The sequence below is a fragment of the Crinia signifera genome, chromosome 19, assembly GCF_055691185.1.
Source record: "Crinia signifera chromosome 19, ASM5569118v1, whole genome shotgun sequence".
In the NCBI taxonomy this organism is placed as follows: Eukaryota; Metazoa; Chordata; class Amphibia; order Anura; family Myobatrachidae; genus Crinia; species Crinia signifera.
In genome coordinates, this window is record NC_139226.1 from 73,086,799 (window position 1) to 73,113,146 (window position 26,348).

The window sequence follows — 26,348 nt, forward strand, 5'->3', positions numbered from 1 at the left end:
TCTGTTTGACCTCTTCCAAATGTCTGTACTGGCAATAAAAAGAAAAAGTTTCCAATTTAAATAGCTAGAGAATAAAAACAATTTGCCAGTAATGTGAAAAAACCTACAGCACCTGGTGTTCCCATGTGGTCTCCCACCCAAGTACTAACCAGACCCAACACTGCTTAGCTTCCAAGATAAGGCCTATCCAATGTGGTATGGCTGTAGATGAGATACAGGCACTTTTTTGCCCTCTTCTACTTCTATCACCAGGTAAGCTAATACAAAAGTTTTCTAACTGTATTGGCTTACTGAAAAAAATCATGTGTTGGTAATGTAAAAAGACCTACAGGACATGATATTAGCAGGGGGACTTAAATTATACTACTAAAGAGGCTCAACACTGTTTAGCTGCCAATAGCAGTTGGAATTGGGCCTAAACAGTGTGGTAAGTCTTTAGGTGATGGCTGTTGTGTCTGTTTGACCTCTTCCAAATGTCAGTGCTGGCAATAAAAAGAAAAAGTTTCCAATTTAAATAGCTAGAGAATAAAAACAATTTGCCAGTAATGTGAAAAAACCTACAGCACCTGGTGTTCCCATGTGGTCTCCCACCCAAGTGCTAACCAAGCACAACACTGCTTAGCTTCCAAGATCAGACGAGATTGGGCCTATGCAATGTGGTATGGATGTAGGTGAGATACAGGCACATTTTTGCTCTCTTCTACTTCTATCACCATGTAAGCTAATAAAAAAGTTTCCTAACTGTATTGGCTTACTGAAAAAAATCATGTGTTGGTAATGTAAAAAGACCTACAGGACATGATATTAGCAGGGGGTCTTAAATTAAACTACTAAAGAGGCTCAACACTGTTTAGCTGCCAAAAGCAGTTGGAATTGGGCCTAAACAGTGTGGTAAGTCTTTAGGTGATGGCTATTGTGTCTGTTTGACCTCTTCCAAATGTCTGTAATGGCAATAAAAAGAAAAAGTTTCCAATTTAAATAGCTAGAGAATAAAAACAATTTGCCAGTAATGTGAAAAAACCTACAGCACCTGGTGTTCCGATGTGGTCTCCCACCCAAGTACTAACCAGGCACAACACTGCTTAGCTTCCAAGATCAGACGAGATTGGGCCTATTCAATGTGGTACGGCTGTAGGTGAGATACAGGCACTTTTTTGCCCTCTTCTACTTCTATCACCAGGTAAGCTAATACAAAAGTATCCTAACTGTATTGGCTTACTGAAAAAAATCATGTGGTGGTAATGTAAAAAGACCTACAGGACATGATATTAGCAGGGGGTCTTAAATTAAACTACTAAAGAGGCTCAACACTGTTTAGCTGCCAAAAGCAGTTGGAATTGGGCCTAAACAGTGTGGTAAGTCTTTAGGTGATGGCTATTGTGTCTGTTTGACCTCTTCCAAATGTCAGTGCTGGCAATAAAAAGAAAAAGTTTCCAATTTAAATAGCTAGAGAATAAAAACAATTTGCCAGTAATGTGAAAAAACCTACAGCACCTGGTGTTCCCATGTGGTCTCCCACCCAAGTACTAACCAGGCACAACACTGCTTAGCTTCCAAGATCAGACGAGATTGGGCCTATCCAACGTGGTATGGCTGTAGGTGAGATACAGGCACTTTTTTGCCCTCTTCTACTTCTATCGCCAGGTAAGCTAATAAAAAAGTTTCCTAACTGTATTGGCTTACTGAAAAAAAATCATTAGTTGGTAATGTAAAAAGACCTACAGGACATGTTATTAGCAGGGGGTCTTAAATTAAACTACTAAAGAGGCTCAACACTGTTTAGCTGCCAAAAGCAGTTGGAATTGGGCCTAAACAGTGTGGTAAGTCTTTAGGTGATGGCTATTGTGTCTGTTTGACCTCTTCCAAATGTCTGTACTGGCAATAAAAAGAAAAAGTTTCCAATTTAAATAGCTAGAGAATAAAAACAATTTGCCAGTAATGTGAAAAAACCTACAGCACCTGGTGTTCCCATGTGGTCTCCCACCCAAGTACTAACCAGACCCAACACTGCTTAGCTTCCAAGATAAGGCCTATCCAATGTGGTATGGCTGTAGATGAGATACAGGCACTTTTTTGCCCTCTTCTACTTCTATCACCAGGTAAGCTAATACAAAAGTTTTCTAACTGTATTGGCTTACTGAAAAAAATCATGTGTTGGTAATGTAAAAAGACCTACAGGACATGATATTAGCAGGGGGACTTAAATTATACTACTAAAGAGGCTCAACACTGTTTAGCTGCCAATAGCAGTTGGAATTGGGCCTAAACAGTGTGGTAAGTCTTTAGGTGATGGCTGTTGTGTCTGTTTGACCTCTTCCAAATGTCAGTGCTGGCAATAAAAAGAAAAAGTTTCCAATTTAAATAGCTAGAGAATAAAAACAATTTGCCAGTAATGTGAAAAAACCTACAGCACCTGGTGTTCCCATGTGGTCTCCCACCCAAGTGCTAACCAGGCACAACACTGCTTAGCTTCCAAGATCAGACGAGATTGGGCCTATGCAATGTGGTATGGATGTAGGTGACATACATGCACTTTTTTGCTCTCTTCTACTTCTATCACCATGTAAGCTAATAAAAAAGTTTCCTAACTGTATTGGCTTACTGAAAAAAATCATGTGTTGGTAATGTAAAAAGACCTATAGGACATGATATTAGCAGGGGGTCTTAAATTAAACTACTAAAGAGGCTCAACACTGTTTAGCTGCCAAAAGCAGTTGGAATTGGGCCTAAACAGTGTGGTAAGTCTTTAGGTGATGGCTATTTTGTCTGTTTGACCTCTTCCAAATGTCTGTACTGGCAATAAAAAGAAAAAGTTTCCAATTTAAATAGATAGAGAATAAAAACAATTTGCCAGTAATGTGAAAAAAACCTACAGCACCTAATGTTCCCATGTGGTTTCCCACCAAAGTACTAACCAGGCCCAACACTGCTTAGCTTCCAAGATCAGACGAGATTGGGCCTATCCAATTTGGTATGGCTGTAGGTGAGATACAGGCACTTTTTTGCCCTCTTCTACTTCTATCACCAGGTAAGCTAATAAAAAAGTTTCCTAAATGTATTGGCTTACTGAAAATAATCATGTTTTGGTAATGTAAAAAGACCTAGAGGACATTATATTAGCAGGGGGTCTTAAATTAAACTACTAAAGATGCTCAACACTGTTTAGCTGCTAAAAGCAGTTGGAATTGGGCCTAAACAGTGTGGTAAGTCTTTAGGTGATGGCTATTGTGTCTGTTTGACCTCTTCCAAATGTCAGTGCTGGCAATAAAAAGAAAAAGTTTCCAATTTAAATAGCTAGAGAATAAAAACAATTTGCCAGTAATGTGAAAAAACCTACAGCACCTGGTGTTCCCATGTGGTCTCCCACCCAAGTACTAACCAGGCCCAACACTGCTTAGCTTCCAAGATCAGACGAGATTGGGCCTATCCAATTTGGTATGGCTGTAGGTGAGATACAGGCACATTTTTGCTCTCTTCTACTTCTATCACCATGTAAGCTAATAAAAAAGTTTCCTAACTGTATTGGCTTACTGAAAAAAATCATGTGTTGGTAATGTAAAAAGACCTACAGGACATGATATTAGCAGGGGGTCTTAAATTAAACTACTAAAGAGGCTCAACACTGTTTAGCTGCCAAAAGCAGTTGGAATTGGGCCTAAACAGTGTGGTAAGTCTTTAGGTGATGGCTATTGTGTCTGTTTGACCTCTTCCAAATGTCTGTAATGGCAATAAAAAGAAAAAGTTTCCAATTTAAATAGCTAGAGAATAAAAACAATTTGCCAGTAATGTGAAAAAACCTACAGCACCTGGTGTTCCGATGTGGTCTCCCACCCAAATACTAACCAGGCCCAACACTGCTTAGCTTCCAAGATCAGACGAGATTGGGCTTATCCAATGTGGTATGGCTGTATGTGAGAAACAGGCACTTTTTTGGACTCTTCTACTTCTATCTCCAGGTAAGCTAATAAAAAAGTTTCCTAACTGTATTGGCTTACTGAAAAAAATCATGTGTTGGTAATGTAAAAAGACCTACAGGACATTATATTAGCAGGGGGTCTTAAACTAAACTACTAAAGAGGCTCAACACTGTTTAACTGCCAAAAGCAGTTGGAATTGGGCCTAAACAGTGTGGTAAGTCTTTAGGTGATGGCTATTGTGTCTGTTTGACCTCTTCCAAATGTCAGTGCTGGCAATAAAAAGAAAAAGTTTCCAATTTAAATAGCTAGAGAATAAAAACAATTTGCCAGTATTGTGATAAAACCTACAGCACCTGGTGTTCCCATGTGGTCTCCCACCCAAGTACTAACCAGGCACAACACTGCTTAGCTTCCAAGATCAGACGAGATTGGGCCTATTCAATGTGGTATGGCTGTAGGTGAGATACAGGCACCTTTTTGCCCTCTTCTACTTCTATCACCAGGTAAGCTAATACAAAAGTTTCCTAACTGTATTGGCTTACTGAAAAAAATCATGTGGTGGTAATGTAAAAAGACCTACAGGACATGATATTAGCAGGGGGTCTTAAATTAAACTACTAAAGAGGCTCAACACTGTTTAGCTGCCAAAAGCAGTTGGAATTGGGCCTAAACAGTGTGGTAAGTCTTTAGGTGATGGCTATTGTGTCTGTTTGACCTCTTCCAAATGTCAGTGCTGGCAATAAAAAGAAAAAGTTTCCAATTTAAATAGCTAGAGAATAAAAACAATTTGCCAGTAATGTGAAAAAACCTACAGCACCTGGTGTTCCCATGTGGTCTCCCACCCAAGTACTAACCAGGCACAACACTGCTTAGCTTCCAAGATCAGACGAGATTGGGCCTATCCAACGTGGTATGGCTGTAGGTGAGATACAGGCACTTTTTTGCCCTCTTCTACTTCTATCACAAGGTAAGCTAATAAAAAAGTTTCCTAACTGTATTGGCTTACTGAAAAAAAATCATTAGTTGGTAATGTAAAAAGACCTACAGGACATGTTATTAGCAGGGGGTCTTAAATTAAACTACTAAAGAGGCTCAACACTGTTTAGCTGCCAAAAGCAGTTGGAATTGGGCCTAAACAGTGTGGTAAGTCTTTAGGTGATGGCTATTGTGTCTGTTTGACCTCTTCCAAATGTCAGTGCTGGCTATAAAAAGAAAAAGTTTCCAATTTAAATAGCTAGAGAATAAAAACAATTTGCCAGTAATGTGAAAAAGCCTACAGCACCTGGTGTTCCCATGTGGTCTCCCACCCAAGTACTAATCAGGCCCAACACTGTTTAGCTTCCAAGATCAGACGAGATTGGGCCTATCCAATGTGGTATGGCTGTAGGTGAGATACACGCACTTTTTTGCCCTCTTCTACTTCTATCACCAGGTAAGCTAATACAAAAGTTTCCTAACTGTATTGGCTTACTGAAAAAAATCATGTGTTGGTAATGTAAAAAGACCTACAGGACATGATATTAGCAGGGGGTCTTAAATTAAACTAATAAAGAGGCTCAACACTGTTTAGCTGCCAAAAGCAGTTAGAATTGGGCCTAAACAGTGTGGTAAGTCTTTAGGTGATGGCTATTGTGTCTGTTTGACCTCTTCCAAATGTCAGTGCTGGCAATAAAAAGAAAAAGTTTCCAATTTAAATAGCTAGAGAATAAAAACAATTTGCCAGTAATGTGAAAAAACCTACAGCAACTGGTGTTCCCATGTGGTCTCCCACCCAAGTACTAACCAGGCCCAACACTGCTTAGCTTCCAAGATCAGACGAGATTTGGCCTATCCAATGTGGTATGGCTGTAGGTGAGATACAGGCACTTTTTTGCCCTCTTCTACTTCTATCACCAGGTAAGCTAATAAAAAAGTTTCCTAACTGTATTGGCTTACTGAAAAAAATCATAAATTGGTAATGTAAAAAGACCTACAGGACATGATATTAGCAGGGGGTCTTAAATTAAACTACTAAAGAGGCTCAACACTGTTTAGCTGCCAAAAGCAGTTGGAATTGGGCCTTAACAGTGTGGTAAGTCTTTAGTTGATGGCTATTGTGTCTGTTTGACCTCTTCCAAATGTCTGTGCTGGCAATAAAAAGAAAAAGTTTCCAATTTAAATAGCTAGAGAATAATAACAATTTGCCAGTAATGTGAAAAAACCTACAGCACCTGGTGTTCCCATGTGGTCTCCCACCCAAGTACTAACCAGGCCCAACACTGCTTAGCTTCCAAGATCAGATGAGATTGGGCCTATCCAATGTGGTATGGCTGTAGGTGAGATACATGTACTTTTTTGCCCTCTTCTACTTCTATCACCAGGTAAGCTAATAAAAAAGTTTCCTAACTGTATTGGCTTACTGAAAAAAATCATGTGTTGGTAATGTAAAAAGACCTACATGACATGATATTAGCAGGGGGTCTTAAATTAAACTACTAAAGAGGCTCAACACTGTTTAGCTGCCAAAAGCAGTTGGAATTGGGCCTAAACAGTGTGGTAAGTCTTCAGGTGATGGCTATTGTGTCTGTTTGACCTCTTCCAAATGTCTGTACTGGCAATAAAAAGAAAAAGTTTCCAATTTAAATAGCTAGAGAATAAAAACAATTTGCCAGTAATGTGAAAAAACCTACAGCACCTGGTGTTCCCATGTGGTCTCCCACCCAAGTACTAAACAGGACCAACACTGCTTCGCTTCCAAGATCAGACGAGATTGGGCCTATCCAATGTGGTATGGCTGTAGGTGAGATACAGGCACTTTTTTGCCCTCTTCTAATTCTATCACCAGGTAAGCTAATAAAAAAGTTTCCTAACTATATTGGCTTACTGAAAAAAATCATGTGTTGGTAATGTAAAAAGATCTACAGGACATGATATTAGCAGGGGGTCTTAAATTAAACTACTAAAGAGGCTCAACACTGTTTAGCTGCCAAAAGCAGTTGGAATTGGGCCTAAACAGTGTGGTAAGTCTTTAGGTGATGGCTATTGTGTCTGTTTGACCTCTTCCAAATGTCTGTACTGGCAATAAAAAGAAAAAGTTTCCAATTTAAATAGCTAGAGAATAAAAACAATTTGCCAGTAATGTGAAAAAACCTACAGCAACTGGTGTTCCCATGTGGTCTCCCACCCAAGTACTAACCAGGCCCATCACTGCTTAGCTTCCAAGATCAGACGAGATTTGGCCTATCCAATGTGGTATGGCTGTAGGTGAGATACAGGCACTTTTTTGCCCTCTTCTACTTCTATCACCAGGTAAGCTAATAAAAAAGTTTCCTAACTGTATTGGCTTACTGAAAAAAATCATAAATTGGTAATGTAAAAAGACCTACAGGACATGATATTAGCAGGGGGTCTTAAATTAAACTACTAAAGAGGCTCAACACTGTTTAGCTGCCAAAAGCAGTTGGAATTGGGCCTTAACAGTGTGGTAAGTCTTTAGGTGATGGCTATTGTGTCTGTTTGACCTCTTCCAAATGTCTGTGCTGGCAATAAAAAGAAAAAGTTTCCAATTTAAATAGCTAGAGAATAATAACAATTTGCCAGTAATGTGAAAAAACCTACAGCACCTGGTGTTCCCATGTGGTCTCCCACCCAAGTACTAACCAGGCCCAACACTGCTTAGCTTCCAAGATCAGATGAGATTGGGCCTATCCAATGTGGTATGGCTGTAGGTGAGATACATGTACTTTTTTGCCCTCTTCTACTTCTATCACCAGGTAAGCTAATAAAAAAGTTTCCTAACTGTATTGGCTTACTGAAAAAAATCATGTGTTGGTAATGTAAAAAGACCTACATGACATGATATTAGCAGGGGGTCTTAAATTAAACTACTAAAGAGGCTCAACACTGTTTAGCTGCCAAAAGCAGTTGGAATTGGGCCTAAACAGTGTGGTAAGTCTTCAGGTGATGGCTATTGTGTCTGTTTGACCTCTTCCAAATGTCTGTACTGGCAATAAAAAGAAAAAGTTTCCAATTTAAATAGCTAGAGAATAAAAACAATTTGCCAGTAATGTGAAAAAACCTACAGCACCTGGTGTTCCCATGTGGTCTCCCACCCAAGTACTAACCAGGCCCAACACTGCTTAGCTTCCAAGATCAGATGAGATTGGGCCTATCCAATGTGGTATGGCTGTAGGTGAGATACAGGCACTTTTTTGCCCTCTTCTACTTCTATCACCAGGTAAGCTAATAAAAAAGTTTCCTAACTGTATTGGCTTACTGAAAAAAATCATGTGTTGGTAATGTAAAAAGACCTACAGGACATGTTATTAGCAGGGGGTCTTAAATTAAACTACTAAAGAGGCTCAACACTGTTTAGCTGCCAAAAGCAGTTGGAATTGGGCCTAAACAGTGTGGTAAGTCTTTAGGTGATGGCTATTGTGTCTGTTTGACCTCTTCCAAATGTCTGTAATGGCAATAAAAAGAAAAAGTTTCCAATTTAAATAGCTAGAGAATAAAAACAATTTGCCAGTAATGTGAAAAAACCTACAGCACCTGGTGTTCCGATGTGGTCTCCCACCCAAATACTAACCAGGCCCAACACTGCTTAGCTTCCAAGATCAGACGAGATTGGGCTTATCCAATGTGGTATGGCTGTATGTGAGAAACAGGCACTTTTTTGGACTCTTCTACTTCTATCTCCAGGTAAGCTAATAAAAAAGTTTCCTAACTGTATTGGCTTACTGAAAAAAATCATGTGTTGGTAATGTAAAAAGACCTACAGGACATTATATTAGCAGGGGGTCTTAAACTAAACTACTAAAGAGGCTCAACACTGTTTAACTGCCAAAAGCAGTTGGAATTGGGCCTAAACAGTGTGGTAAGTCTTTAGGTGATGGCTATTGTGTCTGTTTGACCTCTTCCAAATGTCAGTGCTGGCAATAAAAAGAAAAAGTTTCCAATTTAAATAGCTAGAGAATAAAAACAATTTGCCAGTATTGTGATAAAACCTACAGCACCTGGTGTTCCCATGTGGTCTCCCACCCAAGTACTAACCAGGCACAACACTGCTTAGCTTCCAAGATCAGACGAGATTGGGCCTATTCAATGTGGTATGGCTGTAGGTGAGATACAGGCACCTTTTTGCCCTCTTCTACTTCTATCACCAGGTAAGCTAATACAAAAGTTTCCTAACTGTATTGGCTTACTGAAAAAAATCATGTGGTGGTAATGTAAAAAGACCTACAGGACATGATATTAGCAGGGGGTCTTAAATTAAACTACTAAAGAGGCTCAACACTGTTTAGCTGCCAAAAGCAGTTGGAATTGGGCCTAAACAGTGTGGTAAGTCTTTAGGTGATGGCTATTGTGTCTGTTTGACCTCTTCCAAATGTCAGTGCTGGCAATAAAAAGAAAAAGTTTCCAATTTAAATAGCTAGAGAATAAAAACAATTTGCCAGTAATGTGAAAAAACCTACAGCACCTGGTGTTCCCATGTGGTCTCCCACCCAAGTACTAACCAGGCACAACACTGCTTAGCTTCCAAGATCAGACGAGATTGGGCCTATCCAACGTGGTATGGCTGTAGGTGAGATACAGGCACTTTTTTGCCCTCTTCTACTTCTATCACAAGGTAAGCTAATAAAAAAGTTTCCTAACTGTATTGGCTTACTGAAAAAAAATCATTAGTTGGTAATGTAAAAAGACCTACAGGACATGTTATTAGCAGGGGGTCTTAAATTAAACTACTAAAGAGGCTCAACACTGTTTAGCTGCCAAAAGCAGTTGGAATTGGGCCTAAACAGTGTGGTAAGTCTTTAGGTGATGGCTATTGTGTCTGTTTGACCTCTTCCAAATGTCAGTGCTGGCTATAAAAAGAAAAAGTTTCCAATTTAAATAGCTAGAGAATAAAAACAATTTGCCAGTAATGTGAAAAAGCCTACAGCACCTGGTGTTCCCATGTGGTCTCCCACCCAAGTACTAATCAGGCCCAACACTGTTTAGCTTCCAAGATCAGACGAGATTGGGCCTATCCAATGTGGTATGGCTGTAGGTGAGATACACGCACTTTTTTGCCCTCTTCTACTTCTATCACCAGGTAAGCTAATACAAAAGTTTCCTAACTGTATTGGCTTACTGAAAAAAATCATGTGTTGGTAATGTAAAAAGACCTACAGGACATGATATTAGCAGGGGGTCTTAAATTAAACTAATAAAGAGGCTCAACACTGTTTAGCTGCCAAAAGCAGTTAGAATTGGGCCTAAACAGTGTGGTAAGTCTTTAGGTGATGGCTATTGTGTCTGTTTGACCTCTTCCAAATGTCAGTGCTGGCAATAAAAAGAAAAAGTTTCCAATTTAAATAGCTAGAGAATAAAAACAATTTGCCAGTAATGTGAAAAAACCTACAGCAACTGGTGTTCCCATGTGGTCTCCCACCCAAGTACTAACCAGGCCCAACACTGCTTAGCTTCCAAGATCAGACGAGATTTGGCCTATCCAATGTGGTATGGCTGTAGGTGAGATACAGGCACTTTTTTGCCCTCTTCTACTTCTATCACCAGGTAAGCTAATAAAAAAGTTTCCTAACTGTATTGGCTTACTGAAAAAAATCATAAATTGGTAATGTAAAAAGACCTACAGGACATGATATTAGCAGGGGGTCTTAAATTAAACTACTAAAGAGGCTCAACACTGTTTAGCTGCCAAAAGCAGTTGGAATTGGGCCTTAACAGTGTGGTAAGTCTTTAGGTGATGGCTATTGTGTCTGTTTGACCTCTTCCAAATGTCTGTGCTGGCAATAAAAAGAAAAAGTTTCCAATTTAAATAGCTAGAGAATAATAACAATTTGCCAGTAATGTGAAAAAACCTACAGCACCTGGTGTTCCCATGTGGTCTCCCACCCAAGTACTAACCAGGCCCAACACTGCTTAGCTTCCAAGATCAGATGAGATTGGGCCTATCCAATGTGGTATGGCTGTAGGTGAGATACATGTACTTTTTTGCCCTCTTCTACTTCTATCACCAGGTAAGCTAATAAAAAAGTTTCCTAACTGTATTGGCTTACTGAAAAAAATCATGTGTTGGTAATGTAAAAAGACCTACATGACATGATATTAGCAGGGGGTCTTAAATTAAACTACTAAAGAGGCTCAACACTGTTTAGCTGCCAAAAGCAGTTGGAATTGGGCCTAAACAGTGTGGTAAGTCTTCAGGTGATGGCTATTGTGTCTGTTTGACCTCTTCCAAATGTCTGTACTGGCAATAAAAAGAAAAAGTTTCCAATTTAAATAGCTAGAGAATAAAAACAATTTGCCAGTAATGTGAAAAAACCTACAGCACCTGGTGTTCCCATGTGGTCTCCCACCCAAGTACTAAACAGGACCAACACTGCTTCGCTTCCAAGATCAGACGAGATTGGGCCTATCCAATGTGGTATGGCTGTAGGTGAGATACAGGCACTTTTTTGCCCTCTTCTAATTCTATCACCAGGTAAGCTAATAAAAAAGTTTCCTAACTATATTGGCTTACTGAAAAAAATCATGTGTTGGTAATGTAAAAAGATCTACAGGACATGATATTAGCAGGGGGTCTTAAATTAAACTACTAAAGAGGCTCAACACTGTTTAGCTGCCAAAAGCAGTTGGAATTGGGCCTAAACAGTGTGGTAAGTCTTTAGGTGATGGCTATTGTGTCTGTTTGACCTCTTCCAAATGTCTGTACTGGCAATAAAAAGAAAAAGTTTCCAATTTAAATAGCTAGAGAATAAAAACAATTTGCCAGTAATGTGAAAAAACCTACAGCAACTGGTGTTCCCATGTGGTCTCCCACCCAAGTACTAACCAGGCCCAACACTGCTTAGCTTCCAAGATCAGACGAGATTTGGCCTATCCAATGTGGTATGGCTGTAGGTGAGATACAGGCACTTTTTTGCCCTCTTCTACTTCTATCACCAGGTAAGCTAATAAAAAAGTTTCCTAACTGTATTGGCTTACTGAAAAAAATCATAAATTGGTAATGTAAAAAGACCTACAGGACATGATATTAGCAGGGGGTCTTAAATTAAACTACTAAAGAGGCTCAACACTGTTTAGCTGCCAAAAGCAGTTGGAATTGGGCCTTAACAGTGTGGTAAGTCTTTAGGTGATGGCTATTGTGTCTGTTTGACCTCTTCCAAATGTCTGTGCTGGCAATAAAAAGAAAAAGTTTCCAATTTAAATAGCTAGAGAATAATAACAATTTGCCAGTAATGTGAAAAAACCTACAGCACCTGGTGTTCCCATGTGGTCTCCCACCCAAGTACTAACCAGGCCCAACACTGCTTAGCTTCCAAGATCAGATGAGATTGGCCCTATCCAATGTGGTATGGCTGTAGGTGAGATACATGTACTTTTTTGCCCTCTTCTACTTCTATCACCAGGTAAGCTAATAAAAAAGTTTCCTAACTGTATTGGCTTACTGAAAAAAATCATGTGTTGGTAATGTAAAAAGACCTACATGACATGATATTAGCAGGGGGTCTTAAATTAAACTACTAAAGAGGCTCAACACTGTTTAGCTGCCAAAAGCAGTTGGAATTGGGCCTAAACAGTGTGGTAAGTCTTCAGGTGATGGCTATTGTGTCTGTTTGACCTCTTCCAAATGTCTGTACTGGCAATAAAAAGAAAAAGTTTCCAATTTAAATAGCTAGAGAATAAAAACAATTTGCCAGTAATGTGAAAAAACCTACAGCACCTGGTGTTCCCATGTGGTCTCCCACCCAAGTACTAACCAGGCCCAACACTGCTTAGCTTCCAAGATCAGATGAGATTGGGCCTATCCAATGTGGTATGGCTGTAGGTGAGATACAGGCACTTTTTTGCCCTCTTCTACTTCTATCACCAGGTAAGCTAATAAAAAAGTTTCCTAACTGTATTGGCTTACTGAAAAAAATCATGTGTTGGTAATGTAAAAAGACCTACAGGACATGTTATTAGCAGGGGGTCTTAAATTAAACTACTAAAGAGGCTCAACACTGTTTAGCTGCCAAAAGCACTTGGAATTGGACCTAAACAGTATGGTAAGTCTTTAGGTGATGGCTATTGTGTCTGTTTGACCTCTTCCAAATGTCAGTGCTGGCAATAAAAAGAAAAAAAATGTCCAATTTAAATAGCTAGAGAATAAAAACAATTTGCCAGTAATGTGAAAAAACCTACAACACCTGGTGTTCCCATGTGGTCTCCCACCCAAGTACTAGCCAGGCCCAACACTGCTTAGCTTCCAAGATCAGACGAGATTGGGCCTATCCAATGTGGTATGGCTGTAGGTGAGATACAGGCACTTTTTTGCCCTCTTCTACTTCTATCACCAGGTAAGCTAATAAAAAAGTTTCCTAACTCTATTGGCTTACTCAAAAAAATCATGTGTTGGTAATGTAAAAAGACCTACAGGACATGCTATTAGCAGGGGGTCTTAAATTAAACTCCTAAAGAGGCTAAACGCTTTAGCTGCCAAAAGCAGTTGGAATTGGGCCTAAACAGTGTGGTAAGTCTTTAGGTGATGGCTATTTTGTCTGTTTGACCTCTTCCAAATGTCTGTGCTGGCAATAAAAAGAAAAAGTTTCCAATTTAAATAGCTAGAGAATAAAAACAATTTGCCAGTAACATGAAAAAACCTACAGCACCTGGTGTTCCCATGTGGTCTCACCACCCAAGTACTAACCAGGCCCAACACTGGTTAGCTTCCAAGATCAGACGAGATTGGGCCTATCCAATGTGGTATGGCTGTAGGTGAGATACAGGCACTTTTTTGCCCTCTTCTACTTCTATCACCAGGTAAGCTAATAAAAAAGTTTCCTAACTGTATTGGCTTACTGAAAAAAAATCATTAGTTGGTAATGTAAAAAGACCTACAGGACATGTTATTAGCAGGGGGTCTTAAATTAAACTACTAAAGAGGCTCAACACTGTTTAGCTGCCAAAAGCAGTTGGAATTGGGCCTAAACAGTACGGTAAGTCTTTAGGTGATGGCTATTGTGTCTGTTTGACCTCTTCCAAATGTCAGTGCTGGCTATAAAAAGAAAAAGTTTCCAATTTAAATAGCTAGAGAATAAAAACAATTTGCCAGTAATGTGAAAAAACCTACAGCACCTGGTGTTCCCATGTGGTCTCACCACCCAAGTACTAACCAGGCCCAACACTGCTTAGCTTCCAAGATCAGACGAGATTGGGCCTATCCAATGTGGTATGGCTGTAGGTGAGATACAGGCACTTTTTTGCCCTCTTCTACTTCTATCACCAGGTAAGCTAATAAAAAAGTTTCCTAACTGTATTGGCTTACTGAAAAAAAATCATTAGTTGGTAATGTAAAAAGACCTACAGGACATGTTATTAGCAGGGGGTCTTAAATTAAACTACTAAAGAGGCTCAACACTGTTTAGCTGCCAAAAGCAGTTGGAATTGGGCCTAAACAGTATGGTAAGTCTTTAGGTGATGGCTATTGTGTCTGTTTGACCTCTTCCAAATGTCAGTGCTGGCTATAAAAAGAAAAAGTTTCCAATTTAAATAGCTAGAGAATAAAAAAAATTTGCCAGTAATGTGAAAAAACCTACAGCACCTGGTGTTCCCATGTGGTCTACCACCCAAGTACTAATCAGGCCCAACACTGCTTAGCTTCCAAGATCAGACGAGATTGGGCCTATCCAATGTGGTATGGCTGTAGGTGAGATACAGGCACTTTTTTGCCCTCTTCTACTTCTATCACCAGGTAAGCTAATACAAAAGTTTCCTAACTGTATTGGCTTACTGAAAAAAAATCATTAGTTGGTAATGTAAAAAGACCTACAGGACATGTTATTAGCAGGGGGTCTTAAATTAAACTACTAAAGAGGCTCAACACTGTTTAGCTGCCAAAAGCAGTTGGAATTGGGCCTAAACAGTATGGTAAGTCTTTAGGTGATGGCTATTGTGTCTGTTTGACCTCTTCCAAATGTCAGTGCTGGCTATAAAAAGAAAAAGTTTCCAATTTAAATAGCTAGAGAATAAAAACAATTTGCCAGTAATGTGAAAAACCTACAGCACCTGGTGTTCCCATTTGGTCTACCACCCAAGTACTAATCAGGCCCAACACTGCTTAGCTTCCAAGATCAGACGAGATTGGGCCTATCCAATGTGGTATGGCTGTAGGTGAGATACAGGCACTTTTTTGCCCTCTTCTACTTCTATCACCAGGTAAGCTAATACAAAAGTTTCCTAACTGTATTGGCTTACTGAAAAAAATCATGTGTTGGTAATGTAAAAAGACCTACAGGACATGATATTAGCAGGGGGTCTTAAATTAAACTACTAAAGAGGCTCAACACTGTTTAGCTGCCAAAAGCAGTTGGAATTGGGCCTAAACAGTGTGGTAAGTCTTTAGGTGATGGCTATTGTGTCTGTTTGACCTCTTCCAAATGTCAGTGCTGGCTATAAAAAGAAAAAGTTTCCAATTTAAATAGCTAGAGAATAAAAACAATTTGCCAGTAATGTGAAAAACATACAGCACCTGGTGTTCCCATGTGGTCTACCACCCAAGTACTAATCAGGCCCAACACTGCTTAGCTTCCAAGATCAGACGAGATTGGGCCTATCCAATGTGGTATGGCTGTAGGTGAGATACAGGCACTTTTTTGCCCTCTTCTACTTCTATCACCAGGTAAGCTAATACAAAAGTTTCCTAACTGTATTGGCTTACTGAAAAAAATCATGTGTTGGTAATGTAAAAAGACCTACAGGACATGATATTAGCAGGGGGTCTTAAATTAAACTACTAAAGAGGCTCAACACTGTTTAGCTGCCAAAAGCAGTTGGAATTGGGCCTAAACAGTGTGGTAAGTCTTTAGGTGATGGCTATTGTGTCTGTTTGACCTCTTCCAAATGTCAGTGCTGGCAATAATAAGAAAAAGTTTCCAATTTAAATAGCTAGAGAATAAAAACAATTTGCCAGTAATGTGAAAAAACCTACAGCACCTGGTGTTCCCATGTGGTCTCCCACCCAAGTACTAACCAGGCCCAACACTGCTTAGCTTCCAAGATCAGACGAGATTGGGCCTATCCAATGTGGTATGGCTGTAGGTGCGATACAGGCACTTTTTTGCCCTCTTCTACTTCTATCACCAGGTAAGCTAATAAAAAAGTTTCCTAACTGTATTGGCTTAGTGAAAAAAATCATGAGTTGGTAATGTAAAAAGACCTACAGGACATGTTATTAGCAGGGGGTCTTAAATTAAACTACTAAAGATGCTCAACACTGTTTAGCTGCCAAAAGCAGTTGGAATTGGGCCTTAACAGTGTGGTAAGTCTTTAGGTGATGGCTATTGTGTCTGTTTGACCTCTTCCAAATGTCTGTGCTGGCAATAAAAAGAAAAAGTTTCCAATTTAAATAGCTAGAGAATAAAAACAATTTGCCAGTAATGTGAAAAAACCTACAGCACCTGGTGTTCCCATGTGGTCTCCCACCCAAGTACTAACCAGGCCCAACACTGCTTAGCTTACAAGATCAGACGAGATTGGGACTATCCAATGTGGTATGGCTGTAGGTGAGATACAGGCACTTTTTTGCCCTCTTCTACTTCTATCACCAGGTAAGCTAATAAAAAAGTTTCCTAACTGTATTGGCTTACTGAAAAAAATCATGTGTTGGTAATGTAAAAAGACCTACAGGACATGTTATTAGCAGGGGGTCTTAAATTAAACTACTAAAGAGGCTTAACACTGTTTAGCTGCCAAAAGCAGTTGGAATTGGGCCTAAACAGTATGGTAAGTCTTTAGGTGATGGCTATTGTGTCTGTTTGACCTCTTCCAAATGTCAGTGCTGGCAATAAAAAGAAAAAATTTCCAATTTAAATAGCTAGAGAATAAAAACAATTTGCCTGTAATGTGAAAAAACCTACAGCACCTGGTGTTCCCATGTGGTCTCCCACCCAAGTACTAACCAGGCCCAACACTGCTTAGCTTCCAAGATCAGACGAGATTGGGCCTATCCAATGTGGTATGGCTGTAGGTGAGATACAAGCACTTTTTTGCCCTCTTCTACTTCTATAACCAGGTAAGCTAATAAAAAAGTTTCCCAACTATATTGTCTTACTGATAAAAATCATGTGTTGGTAATGTAAAAAGACCTACAGGACATGATATTAGCAGGGGGTCTTAAATTAAACTCCTAAAGAGGCTCAACACTGTTTAGCTGCCAAAAGCAGTTGGAATTGGGTCTAAACAGTGTGGTAAGTCTTTAGGTGATGGCTATTGTGTCTGTTTGACCTCTTCCAAATGTCTGTACTGGCAATAAAAAGAAAAAGTTTCCAATTTAAATAGCTAGAGAATAAAAACAATTTGCCAGTAATGTGAAAAAACCTACAGCACCTGGTGTTCCCATGTGGTCTCCCACCCAAGTACTAAAAAGGCCCAACACTGCCTAGCTTCCAAGATCAGACGAGATTGGGCCTATCCAATGTGGTATGGCTGTAGGTGAGATACAGGCACTTTTTTGCCCTCTTCTAATTCTATCACCAGGTAAGCTAATAAAAAAGTTTCCTAACTGAATTGGCTTACTGAAAAAAATCATGTGTTGGTAATGTAAAAAGACCTACAGGACATGATATTAGCAGGGGGTCTTAAATTAAACTACTAAAGAGGCTCAACACTGTTTAGCTGCCAAAAGCAGTTGGAATTGGGCCTAAACAGTGTGGTAAGTCTTTAGGTGATGGCTATTGTGTATGTTTGACCTCTTCCAAATGTCTGTACTGGCAATCAAAAGAAAAAGTTTCCAATTTAAATAGCTAGAGAATAAAAACAATATGCCAGTAATGTGAAAAAACCTACAGCACCTGGTGTTCCCATGTGGTCTCCCACCCAAGTACTAACCAGGCCCAACACTGCTTAATTTCCAAGATCAGACGAGATTAGGCCTATCTAATGTGGTATGGCTGTAAGTGAGATACAGGCACTTTTTTGCCCTCTTCTACTTCTATCACCAGGTAAGCTAATAAAAAAGTTTCCTAACTGTATTGGCTTACTCAAAAAAATCATGTGTTGGTAATGTAAAAAGACCTACAGGACATGCTATTAGCAGGGGGTCTTAAATTAAACTACTAAAGAGGCTCAACACTGTTTAGCTGCCAAAAGCAGTTGGAATTGGGCCTAAACAGTACGGTAAGTCTTTAGGTGATGGCTATTGTGTCTGTTTAACCTCTTCCAAATGTCAGTGCTGGCTATAATAAGAAAAAGTTTATAATTTAAATAGCTAGAGAATAAAAACAATTTGCCAGTAATGTGAAAAAACCTACAGCACCTGGTGTTCCCATGTGGTCTCCCACCCAAGTACTAACCAGGCCCAACACTGCTTAGCTTCCAAGATCAGACGTGATTGGGCCTATCCAATGTGGTATGGCTGTAGGTGCGATACAGGCACTTTTTTGCCCTCTTCTATTCTATCACCAGGTAAGCTAATAAAAAAGTTTCCTAACTGTATTGGCTTAGTGAAAAAAATCATGAGTTGGTAATGTAAAAAGACCTACAGGACATGTTATTAGCAGGGGGTCTTAAATTAAACTACTAAAGAGGCTCAACACTGTTTAGCTGCCAAAAGCAGTTGGAATTGGGCCTTAACAGTGTGGTAAGTCTTTAGGTGATGGCTATTGTGTCTGTTTGACCTCTTCCAAATGTCTGTGCTGGCAATAAAAAGAAAAAGTTTCCAATTTAAATAGCTAGAGAATAAAAACATTTTGCCAGTAATGTGAAAAAACCTAAAGCACCTGGTGTTCCCATGTGGTCTCCCACCGAAGTACTAACCAGGCCCAACACTGCTTAGCTTCCAAGATCAGACGTGATTGGGCCTATCCAATGTGGTATGGCTGAAGGTGTGAAAAAGGCACTTTTTTGCCCTCTTCTATTCTATCACCAGGTAAGCTAATAAAAAAGTTTCCTAACTGTATTGGCTTAGTGAAAAAAATCATGAGTTGGTAATGTAAAAAGACCTACAGGACATGTTATTAGCAGGGGGTCTTAAATTAAACTACTAAAGAGGCTCAACACTGTTTAGCTGCCAAAAGCAGTTGGAATTGGGCCTTAACAGTGTGGTAAGTCTTTAGGTGATGGCTATTGTGTCTGTTTGACCTCTTCCAAATGTGTGTGCTGGCAATAAAAAGAAAAAGTTTCCAATTTAAATAGCTAGAGAATAAAAACATTTTGCCAGTAATGTGAAAAAACCTAAAGCACCTGGTGTTCCCATGTGGTCTCCCACCCAAGTACTAACCAGGGCCAACACTGCTTAGCTTCCAAGATCAGACGAGATTGGGACTATCCAATGTGGTATGGCTGTAGGTGAGATACAGGCACTTTTTTGCCCTCTTCTACTTCTATCACCAGGTAAGCTAATAAAAAAGTTTCCTAACTGTATTGGCTTACTGAAAAAAATCATGTGTTGGTAATGTAAAAAGACCTACAGGACATGTTATTAGCAGGGGGTCTTAAATTAAACTACTAAAGAGGCTTAACACTGTTTAGCTGCCAAAAGCAGTTGGAATTGGGCCTAAACAGTATGGTAAGTCTTTAGGTGATGGATATTGTGTCTGTTTGACCTCTTCCAAATGTCAGTGCTGGCAATAAAAAGAAAAAATTTCCAATTTAAATAGCTAGAGAATAAAATCATTTTGCCAGTAATGTGAAAAAACCTACAGCACCTGGTGTTCCCATGTGGTCTCCCACCCAAGTACTAACCAGGCCCAACACTGCTTAGCTTCCAAGATCAGACGAGATTGGGACTATCCAATGTGGTATGGCTGTAGGTGAGATACAGGCACTTTTTTGCCCTCTTCTACTTCTATCACCAGGTAAGCTAATAAAAAAGTTTCCTAACTGTATTGGCTTACTGAAAAAAATCATGTGTTGGTAATGTAAAAAGACCTACAGGACATGTTATTAGCAGGGGGTCTTAAATTAAACTACTAAAGAGGCTTAACACTGTTTAGCTGCCAAAAGCAGTTGGAATTGGGCCTAAACAGTATGGTAAGTCTTTAGGTGATGGCTATTGTGTCTGTTTGACCTCTTCCAAATGTCAGTGCTGGCAATAAAAAGAAAAAAAATTCCAATTTAAATAGCTAGAGAATAAAAACAATTTGCCTGTAATGTGAAAAAACCTACAGCACCTGGTGTTCCCATGTGGTCTCCCACCCAAGTACTAACCAGGCCCAACACTGCTTAGCTTCCAAGATCAGACGAGATTGGGCTTATCCAATGTGGTATGGCTGTAGGTGAGATACAAGCACTTTTTTGCCCTCTTCTACTTCTATAACCAGGTAAGCTAATAAAAAAGTTTCCCAACTGTATTGTCTTACTGATAAAAATCATGTGTTGGTAATGTAAAAAGACCTACAGGACATGATATTAGCAGGGGGTCTTAAATTAAATCCTAAAGAGGCTCAACACTGTTTAGCTGCCAAAAGCAGTTGGAATTGGGCCTAAACAGTGTGGTAAGTCTTTAGGTGATGGCTATTGTGTCTGTTTGACCTCTTCCAAATGTCTGTACTGGCAATAAAAAGAAAAAGTTTCCAATTTAAATAACTAGAGAATAAAAACAATTTGCCAGTAATGTGAAAAAACCTACAGCACCTGGTGTTCCCATGTGGTCTCCCACCCAAGTACTAAAAAGGCCCAACACTGCTTAGCTTCCAAGATCAGACGAGATTGGGCCTATCCAACGTGGTATGGCTGTAGGTGAGATACAGGCACTTTTTTGCCCTCTTCTAATTCTATCACCAGCTAAGCTAATAAAAAAGTTTCCTAACTGTATTGGCTTACTGAAAAAAATAATGTGTTGGTAATGTAAAAAGACCTACAGGACATGATATTAGCAGGGGGTCTTAAATTAAACTACTAAAGAGGCTCAACACTGTTTAGCTGCCAAAAGCAGTTGGAATTGGGCCTAAACAGTGTGGTAAGTCTTTAGGTGATGGCTATTGTGTCTGTTTGACCTCTTCCAAATGTCTGTACTGGCAATCAAAAGAAAAAGTTTCCAATTTAAATAGCTAGAGAATAAAAACAATATGCCAGTAATGTGAAAAAACCTACAGCACCTGGTGTTCCCATGTGGTCTCCCACCCAAGTACTAACCAGGCCCAACACTGCTTAATTTCCAAGATCAGACGAGATTGGGCCTATCCAATGTGGTATGGCTGTAAGTGAGATACAGGCACTTTTTTGCCCTCTTCTACTTCTATCACCAGGTAAGCTAATAAAAAAGTTTCCTAACTGTATTGGCTTACTCAAAAAAATCATGTGTTGGTAATGTAAAAAGACCTACAGGACATGCTATTAGCAGGGGGTCTTAAATTAAACTCCTAAAGAGGCTAAACACTTTAGCTGCCAAAAGCAGTTGGAATTGGGCCTAAACAGTGTGGTAAGTCTTTAGGTGATGGCTATTTTGTCTGTTTGACCTCTTCCAAATGTCTGTGCTGGCAATAAAAAGAAAAAGTTTCCAATTTAAATAGCTAGAGAATAAAAACAATTTGCCAGTAATATGAAAAAACCTACAGCACTTGGTGTTCCCATGTGGTCTCACCACCCAAGTACTAACCAGGCCCAACACTGCTTAGCTTCCAAGATCAGACGAGATTGGGCCTATCCAATGTGGTATGGCTGTAGGTGAGATACAGGCACTTTTTTGCCCTCTTCTACTTCTATCACCAGGTAAGCTAATAAAAAAGTTTCCTAACTGTATTGGCTTACTGAAAAAAAATCATTAGTTGGTAATGTAAAAAGACCTACAGGACATGTTATTAGCAGGGGGTCTTAAATTAAACTACTAAAGAGGCTCAACACTGTTTAGCTGCCAAAAGCAGTTGGAATTGGGCCTAAACAGTACGGTAAGTCTTTAGGTGATGGCTATTGTGTCTGTTTGACCTCTTCCAAATGTCAGTGCTGGCTATAAAAAGAAAAAGTTTCCAATTTAAATAGCTAGAGAATAAAAACAATTTGCCAGTAATGTGAAAAAACCTACAGCACCTGGTGTTCCCATGTGGTCTCCCACCCAAGTACTAACCAGGCCCAACACTGCTTAGCTTCCAAGATCAGACCTGATTGGGCCTATCCAATGTGGTATGGCTGTAGGTGCGATACAGGCACTTTTTTGCCCTCTTCTATTCTATCACCAGGTAAGCTAATAAAAAAGTTTCCTAACTGTATTGGCTTAGTGAAAAAAATCATGAGTTGGTAATGTAAAAAGACCTACAGGACATGTTATTAGCAGGGGGTCTTAAATTAAACTACCAAAGAGGCTCAACACTGTTTAGCTGCCAAAAGCAGTTGGAATTGGGCCTTAACAGTTTGGTAAGTCTTTAGGAGATGGCTATTGTGTCTGTTTGACCTCTTCCAAATGTCTGTGCTGGCAATAAAAAGAAAAAGTTTCCAATTTAAATAGCTAGAGAATAAAAACAATTTGCCAGTAATGTGAAAAAACCTAAAGCACCTGGTGTTCCCATGTGGTCTCCCACCCAAGTACTAACCAGGCCCAACACTGCTTAGCTTCCAAGATCAGACGAGATTGGGACTATCCAATGTGGTATGGCTGTAGGTGAGATACAGGCACTTTTTTGCCCTCTTCTACTTCTATCACCAGGTAAGCTAATAAAAAAGTTTCCTAACTGTATTGGCTTACTGAAAAAAATCATGTGTTGGTAATGTAAAAAGACCTACAGGACATGTTATTAGCAGGGGGTCTTAAATTAAACTACTAAAGAGGCTTAACACTGTTTAGCTGCCAAAAGCAGTTGGAATTGGGCCTAAACAGTATGGTAAGTCTTTAGGTGATGGATATTGTGTCTGTTTGACCTCTTCCAAATGTCAGTGCTGGCAATAAAAAGAAAAAATTTCCAATTTAAATAGCTAGAGAATAAAAACAATTTGCCAGTAATGTGAAAAAACCTACAGCACCTGGTGTTCCCATGTGGTCTCCCACCCAAGTACTAACCAGGCCCAACACTGCTTAGCTTCCAAGATCAGACGAGATTGGGCCTATCCAATGTGGTATGGCTGTAGGTGAGATACAAGCACTTTTTTGCCCTCTTCTACTTCTATAACCAGGTAAGCTAATAAAAAAGTTTCCCAACTGTATTGGCTTACTGATAAAAATCATGTGTTGGTAATGTAAAAAGACATACAGGACATGATATTAGCAGGGGGTCTTAAATTAAACTACTAAAGAGGCTCAACACTGTTTATCTGCCAAAAGCAGTTGGAATTGGGCCTAAACAGTGTGGTAAGTCTTTAGGTGATGGCTATTGTGTCTGTTTGACCTCTTCCAAATGTCTGTATTGGCAATATAAAGAAAAAGTTTCCAATTTAAATAGCTAGAGAATAAAAACAATTTGCCAGTAATGTGAAAAAACCTACAGCACCTGGTGTTCCCATGTGGTCTCCCACCCAAGTAATAAACAGGCCCAACACTGCTTAGCTTCCAAGATCAGACGAGATTGGGCCTATCCAATGTGGTATGGCTGTAGGTGAGATACAGGCACTTTTTTGCCCTCTTCTAATTCTATCACCAGGTAAGCTAATAAAAAAGTTTCCTAACTGTATTGGCTTACTGAAAAAAATCATTTGTTGGTAATGTAAAAAGACCTACAGGACATGATATTAGCAGGGGGTCTTAAATTAAACTACTAAAGAGGCTCAACACTGTTTAGCTGCCAAAAGCAGTTGGAATTGGGCCTAAACAGTGTGGTAAGTCTTTAGGTGATGGCTATTGTGTCTGTTTGACCTCTTCCAAATGTATGTACTGGCAATCAAAAGAAAAAGTTTCCAATTTAAATAGCTAGAGAATAAAAACAATATGCCAGTAATGTGAAAAAACCTACAGCACCTGGTGTTCCCATGTGGTCTCCCACCCAAGTACTAACCAGGCCCAACACTGCTTAGTTTCCAAGATCAGACGAGATTGGGCCTATCCAATGTGGTATGGCTGTAAGTGAGATACAGGCACTTTTTTGCCCTCTTCTACTTCTATCACCAGGTAAGCTAATAAAAAAGTTTCCTAACTGTATTGGCTTACTGAAAAAAATCATGTGTTGGTAATGTAAAAAGACCTACAGGACATTATATTAGCAGGGGGTCTTAAATGAAACTACTAAAGAGGCTCAACACTGTTTAGCTGCCAAAAGCAGTTGGAATTGGGCCTAAACAGTGTGGTAAGTCTTTAGGTGATGGCTATTGTGTCTGTTTGACCTCTTCCAAATGTCAGTGCTGGCAATAAAAAGAAAAAATTTCCAATTTAAATAGCTAGAGAATAAAAACAATTTGCCAGTAATGTGAAAAAACCTACAGCACCTGGTGTTCCCATGTGGTCTCCCACCCAAGTACTAACCAGGCCCAACACTGCTTAGCTTCCAAGATCAGACGAGATTGGGCCTATCCAATGTGGTATGGCTGTAGGTGAGATACAGGCACTTTTTTGCCCTCTTCTAACTCTATCACCAGGTAAGCTAATAAAAAAGTTTCCTAATTGTATTGGCTTACTGAAAAAAATCATGAGTTGGTAATGTAAAAAGACCTACAGGACATGATATTAGCAGGGGGTCTTAAATTAAACTACTAAAGAGGCTCAACACTGTTTAGCTGCCAAAAGCAGTTGGAATTGGGCCTTAACAGTGTGGTAAGTCTTTAGGTGATGGGTATTGTGTCTGTTTGACCTCTTCCAAATGTCTGTGCTGGCAATAAAAAGAAAAAGTTTCCAATTTAAATAGCTAGAGAATAATAACAATTTGCCAGTAATGTGAAAAAACCTACAGCACCTGGTGTTCCCATGTGGTCTCCCACCCAAGTACTAACCAGGCCCAACACTGCTTAGCTTCCAAGATCAGACGAGATTGGGACTATCCAATGTGGTATGGCTGTAGGTGAGATATAGGCACTTTTTTGCCCTCTTCTACTTCTATCACCAGGTAAGCTAATAAAAAAGTTTCCTAACTGTATTGGCTTACTGAAAAAAATCATGTGTTGGTAATGTAAAAAGACCTACAGGACATGTTATTAGCAGGGGGTCTTAAATTAAACTACTTAAGAGGCTCAACACTGTTTAGCTGCCAAAAGCAGCCAAATAGGTGATGGCTATTGTGTCTGTTTGACCTCTTCCAAATGTCTGTACTGGCAATAAAAAGAAAAAGTTTCCAATTTAAATAGCTAGAGAATAAAAACAATGTGCCAGTAATGTGAAAAAACCTACAGCACCTGGTGTTCCGATGTGGTCTCCCACCCAAGTACTAACCAGGCCCAACACTACTTAGTTTCCAAGATCAGACGAGATTGGGCCTATCCAATGTGGTATGGCTGTAAGTGAGATACAGGCACTTTTTTGCCCTCTTCTACTTCTATCACCAGGTAAGCTAATAAAAAAGTTTCCTAACTGTATTGGCTTACTGAAAAAAATCATGTGTTGGTAATGTAAAAAGACCTACATGACATGATATTAGCAGGGGGTCTTAAATTAAACTACTAAAGAGGCTCAACACTGTTTAGCTGCCAAAAGCAGTTGGAATTGGGCCTAAACAGTGTGGTAAGTCTTTAGGTGATGGCTATTGTGTCTGTTTGACCTCTTCCAAATGTATGTACTGGCAATCAAAAGAAAAAGTTTCCAATTTAAATAGCTAGAGAATAAAAACAATATGCCAGTAATGTGAAAAAACCTACAGCACCTGGTGTTCCCATGTGGTCTCCCACCCAAGTACTAACCAGGCCCAACACTGCTTAGTTTCCAAGATCAGACGAGATTGGGCCTATCCAATGTGGTATGGCTGTAAGTGAGATACAGGCACTTTTTTGCCCTCTTCTACTTCTATCACCAGGTAAGCTAATAAAAAAGTTTCCTAACTGTATTGGCTTACTGAAAAAAATCATGTGTTGGTAATGTAAAAAGACCTACAGGACATTATATTAGCAGGGGGTCTTAAATGAAACTACTAAAGAGGCTCAACACTGTTTAGCTGCCAAAAGCAGTTGGAATTGGGCCTAAACAGTGTGGTAAGTCTTTAGGTGATGGCTATTGTGTCTGTTTGACCTCTTCCAAATGTCAGTGCTGGCAATAAAAAGAAAAAATTTCCAATTTAAATAGCTAGAGAATAAAAACAATTTGCCAGTAATGTGAAAAAACCTACAGCACCTGGTGTTCCCATGTGGTCTCCCACCCAAGTACTAACCAGGCCCAACACTGCTTAGCTTCCAAGATCAGACGAGATTGGGCCTATCCAATGTGGTATGGCTGTAGGTGAGATACAGGCACTTTTTTGCCCTCTTCTAACTCTATCACCAGGTAAGCTAATAAAAAAGTTTCCTAATTGTATTGGCTTACTGAAAAAAATCATGAGTTGGTAATGTAAAAAGACCTACAGGACATGATATTAGCAGGGGGTCTTAAATTAAACTACTAAAGAGGCTCAACACTGTTTAGCTGCCAAA

At 39.6% G+C, this 26,348-nt stretch overlaps 39 non-coding genes and 18 pseudogenes across 39 annotated transcripts; all 57 read right to left on the minus strand.

The window, feature by feature from the left end:
• Positions 1-100: 100 nt before the first annotated feature.
• On the minus strand, positions 101-209 carry LOC146044350 (5S ribosomal RNA; annotated as a pseudogene).
• A 345-nt stretch (positions 210-554) lies between these two features.
• LOC146044288 (5S ribosomal RNA) lies at positions 555-673 on the minus strand (annotated as a pseudogene).
• Positions 674-1,018: 345 nt separating this feature from the next.
• On the minus strand, positions 1,019-1,137 carry LOC146044054 (5S ribosomal RNA; annotated as a pseudogene).
• A 345-nt stretch (positions 1,138-1,482) lies between these two features.
• On the minus strand, positions 1,483-1,601 carry LOC146043688 (5S ribosomal RNA). The gene has a single exon (XR_014464680.1). It is a non-coding gene; the product is annotated as a 5S ribosomal RNA (ribosomal RNA).
• A 346-nt stretch (positions 1,602-1,947) lies between these two features.
• Positions 1,948-2,056, minus strand: LOC146044351 (5S ribosomal RNA; annotated as a pseudogene).
• A 345-nt stretch (positions 2,057-2,401) lies between these two features.
• On the minus strand, positions 2,402-2,520 carry LOC146044257 (5S ribosomal RNA; annotated as a pseudogene).
• Positions 2,521-2,866: 346 nt separating this feature from the next.
• Positions 2,867-2,985, minus strand: LOC146044042 (5S ribosomal RNA; annotated as a pseudogene).
• A 345-nt stretch (positions 2,986-3,330) lies between these two features.
• LOC146043286 (5S ribosomal RNA) lies at positions 3,331-3,449 on the minus strand. The gene has a single exon (XR_014464280.1). It is a non-coding gene; the product is annotated as a 5S ribosomal RNA (ribosomal RNA).
• A 345-nt stretch (positions 3,450-3,794) lies between these two features.
• LOC146043806 (5S ribosomal RNA) lies at positions 3,795-3,913 on the minus strand (annotated as a pseudogene).
• Positions 3,914-4,258: 345 nt separating this feature from the next.
• Positions 4,259-4,377, minus strand: LOC146043429 (5S ribosomal RNA). The gene has a single exon (XR_014464421.1). It is a non-coding gene; the product is annotated as a 5S ribosomal RNA (ribosomal RNA).
• Positions 4,378-4,722: 345 nt separating this feature from the next.
• LOC146043690 (5S ribosomal RNA) lies at positions 4,723-4,841 on the minus strand. Its single transcript, XR_014464681.1, has one exon. It is a non-coding gene; the product is annotated as a 5S ribosomal RNA (ribosomal RNA).
• Positions 4,842-5,187: 346 nt separating this feature from the next.
• On the minus strand, positions 5,188-5,306 carry LOC146043338 (5S ribosomal RNA). The gene has a single exon (XR_014464331.1). It is a non-coding gene; the product is annotated as a 5S ribosomal RNA (ribosomal RNA).
• Positions 5,307-5,651: 345 nt separating this feature from the next.
• Positions 5,652-5,770, minus strand: LOC146043941 (5S ribosomal RNA; annotated as a pseudogene).
• Positions 5,771-6,115: 345 nt separating this feature from the next.
• LOC146044499 (5S ribosomal RNA) lies at positions 6,116-6,234 on the minus strand. The gene has a single exon (XR_014464936.1). It is a non-coding gene; the product is annotated as a 5S ribosomal RNA (ribosomal RNA).
• Positions 6,235-6,579: 345 nt separating this feature from the next.
• LOC146043751 (5S ribosomal RNA) lies at positions 6,580-6,698 on the minus strand. The gene has a single exon (XR_014464743.1). It is a non-coding gene; the product is annotated as a 5S ribosomal RNA (ribosomal RNA).
• Positions 6,699-7,043: 345 nt separating this feature from the next.
• On the minus strand, positions 7,044-7,162 carry LOC146044059 (5S ribosomal RNA; annotated as a pseudogene).
• A 345-nt stretch (positions 7,163-7,507) lies between these two features.
• LOC146044538 (5S ribosomal RNA) lies at positions 7,508-7,626 on the minus strand. Its single transcript, XR_014464973.1, has one exon. It is a non-coding gene; the product is annotated as a 5S ribosomal RNA (ribosomal RNA).
• A 345-nt stretch (positions 7,627-7,971) lies between these two features.
• On the minus strand, positions 7,972-8,090 carry LOC146044550 (5S ribosomal RNA). The gene has a single exon (XR_014464985.1). It is a non-coding gene; the product is annotated as a 5S ribosomal RNA (ribosomal RNA).
• A 345-nt stretch (positions 8,091-8,435) lies between these two features.
• LOC146043807 (5S ribosomal RNA) lies at positions 8,436-8,554 on the minus strand (annotated as a pseudogene).
• Positions 8,555-8,899: 345 nt separating this feature from the next.
• Positions 8,900-9,018, minus strand: LOC146043430 (5S ribosomal RNA). Its single transcript, XR_014464423.1, has one exon. It is a non-coding gene; the product is annotated as a 5S ribosomal RNA (ribosomal RNA).
• Positions 9,019-9,363: 345 nt separating this feature from the next.
• On the minus strand, positions 9,364-9,482 carry LOC146043691 (5S ribosomal RNA). Its single transcript, XR_014464682.1, has one exon. It is a non-coding gene; the product is annotated as a 5S ribosomal RNA (ribosomal RNA).
• A 346-nt stretch (positions 9,483-9,828) lies between these two features.
• Positions 9,829-9,947, minus strand: LOC146043340 (5S ribosomal RNA). Its single transcript, XR_014464333.1, has one exon. It is a non-coding gene; the product is annotated as a 5S ribosomal RNA (ribosomal RNA).
• A 345-nt stretch (positions 9,948-10,292) lies between these two features.
• LOC146043943 (5S ribosomal RNA) lies at positions 10,293-10,411 on the minus strand (annotated as a pseudogene).
• A 345-nt stretch (positions 10,412-10,756) lies between these two features.
• LOC146044562 (5S ribosomal RNA) lies at positions 10,757-10,875 on the minus strand. Its single transcript, XR_014464997.1, has one exon. It is a non-coding gene; the product is annotated as a 5S ribosomal RNA (ribosomal RNA).
• Positions 10,876-11,220: 345 nt separating this feature from the next.
• LOC146043752 (5S ribosomal RNA) lies at positions 11,221-11,339 on the minus strand. Its single transcript, XR_014464744.1, has one exon. It is a non-coding gene; the product is annotated as a 5S ribosomal RNA (ribosomal RNA).
• A 345-nt stretch (positions 11,340-11,684) lies between these two features.
• LOC146043944 (5S ribosomal RNA) lies at positions 11,685-11,803 on the minus strand (annotated as a pseudogene).
• A 345-nt stretch (positions 11,804-12,148) lies between these two features.
• Positions 12,149-12,267, minus strand: LOC146043166 (5S ribosomal RNA). The gene has a single exon (XR_014464160.1). It is a non-coding gene; the product is annotated as a 5S ribosomal RNA (ribosomal RNA).
• A 345-nt stretch (positions 12,268-12,612) lies between these two features.
• Positions 12,613-12,731, minus strand: LOC146044574 (5S ribosomal RNA). Its single transcript, XR_014465010.1, has one exon. It is a non-coding gene; the product is annotated as a 5S ribosomal RNA (ribosomal RNA).
• Positions 12,732-13,078: 347 nt separating this feature from the next.
• Positions 13,079-13,197, minus strand: LOC146044891 (5S ribosomal RNA). The gene has a single exon (XR_014465327.1). It is a non-coding gene; the product is annotated as a 5S ribosomal RNA (ribosomal RNA).
• A 343-nt stretch (positions 13,198-13,540) lies between these two features.
• LOC146044046 (5S ribosomal RNA) lies at positions 13,541-13,660 on the minus strand (annotated as a pseudogene).
• Positions 13,661-14,006: 346 nt separating this feature from the next.
• Positions 14,007-14,126, minus strand: LOC146043769 (5S ribosomal RNA). Its single transcript, XR_014464760.1, has one exon. It is a non-coding gene; the product is annotated as a 5S ribosomal RNA (ribosomal RNA).
• A 346-nt stretch (positions 14,127-14,472) lies between these two features.
• Positions 14,473-14,591, minus strand: LOC146043242 (5S ribosomal RNA). Its single transcript, XR_014464236.1, has one exon. It is a non-coding gene; the product is annotated as a 5S ribosomal RNA (ribosomal RNA).
• Positions 14,592-14,936: 345 nt separating this feature from the next.
• On the minus strand, positions 14,937-15,055 carry LOC146043528 (5S ribosomal RNA). The gene has a single exon (XR_014464519.1). It is a non-coding gene; the product is annotated as a 5S ribosomal RNA (ribosomal RNA).
• A 344-nt stretch (positions 15,056-15,399) lies between these two features.
• Positions 15,400-15,518, minus strand: LOC146043665 (5S ribosomal RNA). The gene has a single exon (XR_014464657.1). It is a non-coding gene; the product is annotated as a 5S ribosomal RNA (ribosomal RNA).
• A 345-nt stretch (positions 15,519-15,863) lies between these two features.
• On the minus strand, positions 15,864-15,982 carry LOC146043694 (5S ribosomal RNA). Its single transcript, XR_014464685.1, has one exon. It is a non-coding gene; the product is annotated as a 5S ribosomal RNA (ribosomal RNA).
• Positions 15,983-16,327: 345 nt separating this feature from the next.
• LOC146043352 (5S ribosomal RNA) lies at positions 16,328-16,446 on the minus strand. The gene has a single exon (XR_014464346.1). It is a non-coding gene; the product is annotated as a 5S ribosomal RNA (ribosomal RNA).
• Positions 16,447-16,791: 345 nt separating this feature from the next.
• LOC146043707 (5S ribosomal RNA) lies at positions 16,792-16,910 on the minus strand. Its single transcript, XR_014464699.1, has one exon. It is a non-coding gene; the product is annotated as a 5S ribosomal RNA (ribosomal RNA).
• Positions 16,911-17,255: 345 nt separating this feature from the next.
• On the minus strand, positions 17,256-17,374 carry LOC146044125 (5S ribosomal RNA; annotated as a pseudogene).
• Positions 17,375-17,719: 345 nt separating this feature from the next.
• Positions 17,720-17,838, minus strand: LOC146043571 (5S ribosomal RNA). The gene has a single exon (XR_014464562.1). It is a non-coding gene; the product is annotated as a 5S ribosomal RNA (ribosomal RNA).
• A 345-nt stretch (positions 17,839-18,183) lies between these two features.
• Positions 18,184-18,302, minus strand: LOC146044658 (5S ribosomal RNA). The gene has a single exon (XR_014465094.1). It is a non-coding gene; the product is annotated as a 5S ribosomal RNA (ribosomal RNA).
• Positions 18,303-18,646: 344 nt separating this feature from the next.
• LOC146043989 (5S ribosomal RNA) lies at positions 18,647-18,765 on the minus strand (annotated as a pseudogene).
• Positions 18,766-19,109: 344 nt separating this feature from the next.
• Positions 19,110-19,228, minus strand: LOC146043947 (5S ribosomal RNA; annotated as a pseudogene).
• A 345-nt stretch (positions 19,229-19,573) lies between these two features.
• LOC146044584 (5S ribosomal RNA) lies at positions 19,574-19,692 on the minus strand. Its single transcript, XR_014465020.1, has one exon. It is a non-coding gene; the product is annotated as a 5S ribosomal RNA (ribosomal RNA).
• A 346-nt stretch (positions 19,693-20,038) lies between these two features.
• On the minus strand, positions 20,039-20,157 carry LOC146044720 (5S ribosomal RNA). The gene has a single exon (XR_014465157.1). It is a non-coding gene; the product is annotated as a 5S ribosomal RNA (ribosomal RNA).
• A 344-nt stretch (positions 20,158-20,501) lies between these two features.
• LOC146043889 (5S ribosomal RNA) lies at positions 20,502-20,620 on the minus strand (annotated as a pseudogene).
• Positions 20,621-20,965: 345 nt separating this feature from the next.
• LOC146044599 (5S ribosomal RNA) lies at positions 20,966-21,084 on the minus strand. Its single transcript, XR_014465036.1, has one exon. It is a non-coding gene; the product is annotated as a 5S ribosomal RNA (ribosomal RNA).
• A 343-nt stretch (positions 21,085-21,427) lies between these two features.
• LOC146044112 (5S ribosomal RNA) lies at positions 21,428-21,547 on the minus strand (annotated as a pseudogene).
• A 346-nt stretch (positions 21,548-21,893) lies between these two features.
• Positions 21,894-22,012, minus strand: LOC146043491 (5S ribosomal RNA). The gene has a single exon (XR_014464483.1). It is a non-coding gene; the product is annotated as a 5S ribosomal RNA (ribosomal RNA).
• A 344-nt stretch (positions 22,013-22,356) lies between these two features.
• LOC146043423 (5S ribosomal RNA) lies at positions 22,357-22,475 on the minus strand. The gene has a single exon (XR_014464416.1). It is a non-coding gene; the product is annotated as a 5S ribosomal RNA (ribosomal RNA).
• A 345-nt stretch (positions 22,476-22,820) lies between these two features.
• Positions 22,821-22,939, minus strand: LOC146043719 (5S ribosomal RNA). Its single transcript, XR_014464711.1, has one exon. It is a non-coding gene; the product is annotated as a 5S ribosomal RNA (ribosomal RNA).
• Positions 22,940-23,284: 345 nt separating this feature from the next.
• On the minus strand, positions 23,285-23,403 carry LOC146043669 (5S ribosomal RNA). The gene has a single exon (XR_014464660.1). It is a non-coding gene; the product is annotated as a 5S ribosomal RNA (ribosomal RNA).
• Positions 23,404-23,748: 345 nt separating this feature from the next.
• LOC146044713 (5S ribosomal RNA) lies at positions 23,749-23,867 on the minus strand. Its single transcript, XR_014465149.1, has one exon. It is a non-coding gene; the product is annotated as a 5S ribosomal RNA (ribosomal RNA).
• A 345-nt stretch (positions 23,868-24,212) lies between these two features.
• LOC146043731 (5S ribosomal RNA) lies at positions 24,213-24,331 on the minus strand. Its single transcript, XR_014464723.1, has one exon. It is a non-coding gene; the product is annotated as a 5S ribosomal RNA (ribosomal RNA).
• Positions 24,332-24,676: 345 nt separating this feature from the next.
• LOC146044585 (5S ribosomal RNA) lies at positions 24,677-24,795 on the minus strand. The gene has a single exon (XR_014465021.1). It is a non-coding gene; the product is annotated as a 5S ribosomal RNA (ribosomal RNA).
• A 317-nt stretch (positions 24,796-25,112) lies between these two features.
• LOC146043708 (5S ribosomal RNA) lies at positions 25,113-25,231 on the minus strand. The gene has a single exon (XR_014464700.1). It is a non-coding gene; the product is annotated as a 5S ribosomal RNA (ribosomal RNA).
• A 345-nt stretch (positions 25,232-25,576) lies between these two features.
• LOC146044714 (5S ribosomal RNA) lies at positions 25,577-25,695 on the minus strand. The gene has a single exon (XR_014465150.1). It is a non-coding gene; the product is annotated as a 5S ribosomal RNA (ribosomal RNA).
• Positions 25,696-26,040: 345 nt separating this feature from the next.
• LOC146043743 (5S ribosomal RNA) lies at positions 26,041-26,159 on the minus strand. Its single transcript, XR_014464735.1, has one exon. It is a non-coding gene; the product is annotated as a 5S ribosomal RNA (ribosomal RNA).
• Between the last annotated feature and the right edge of the window lie 189 nt (positions 26,160-26,348).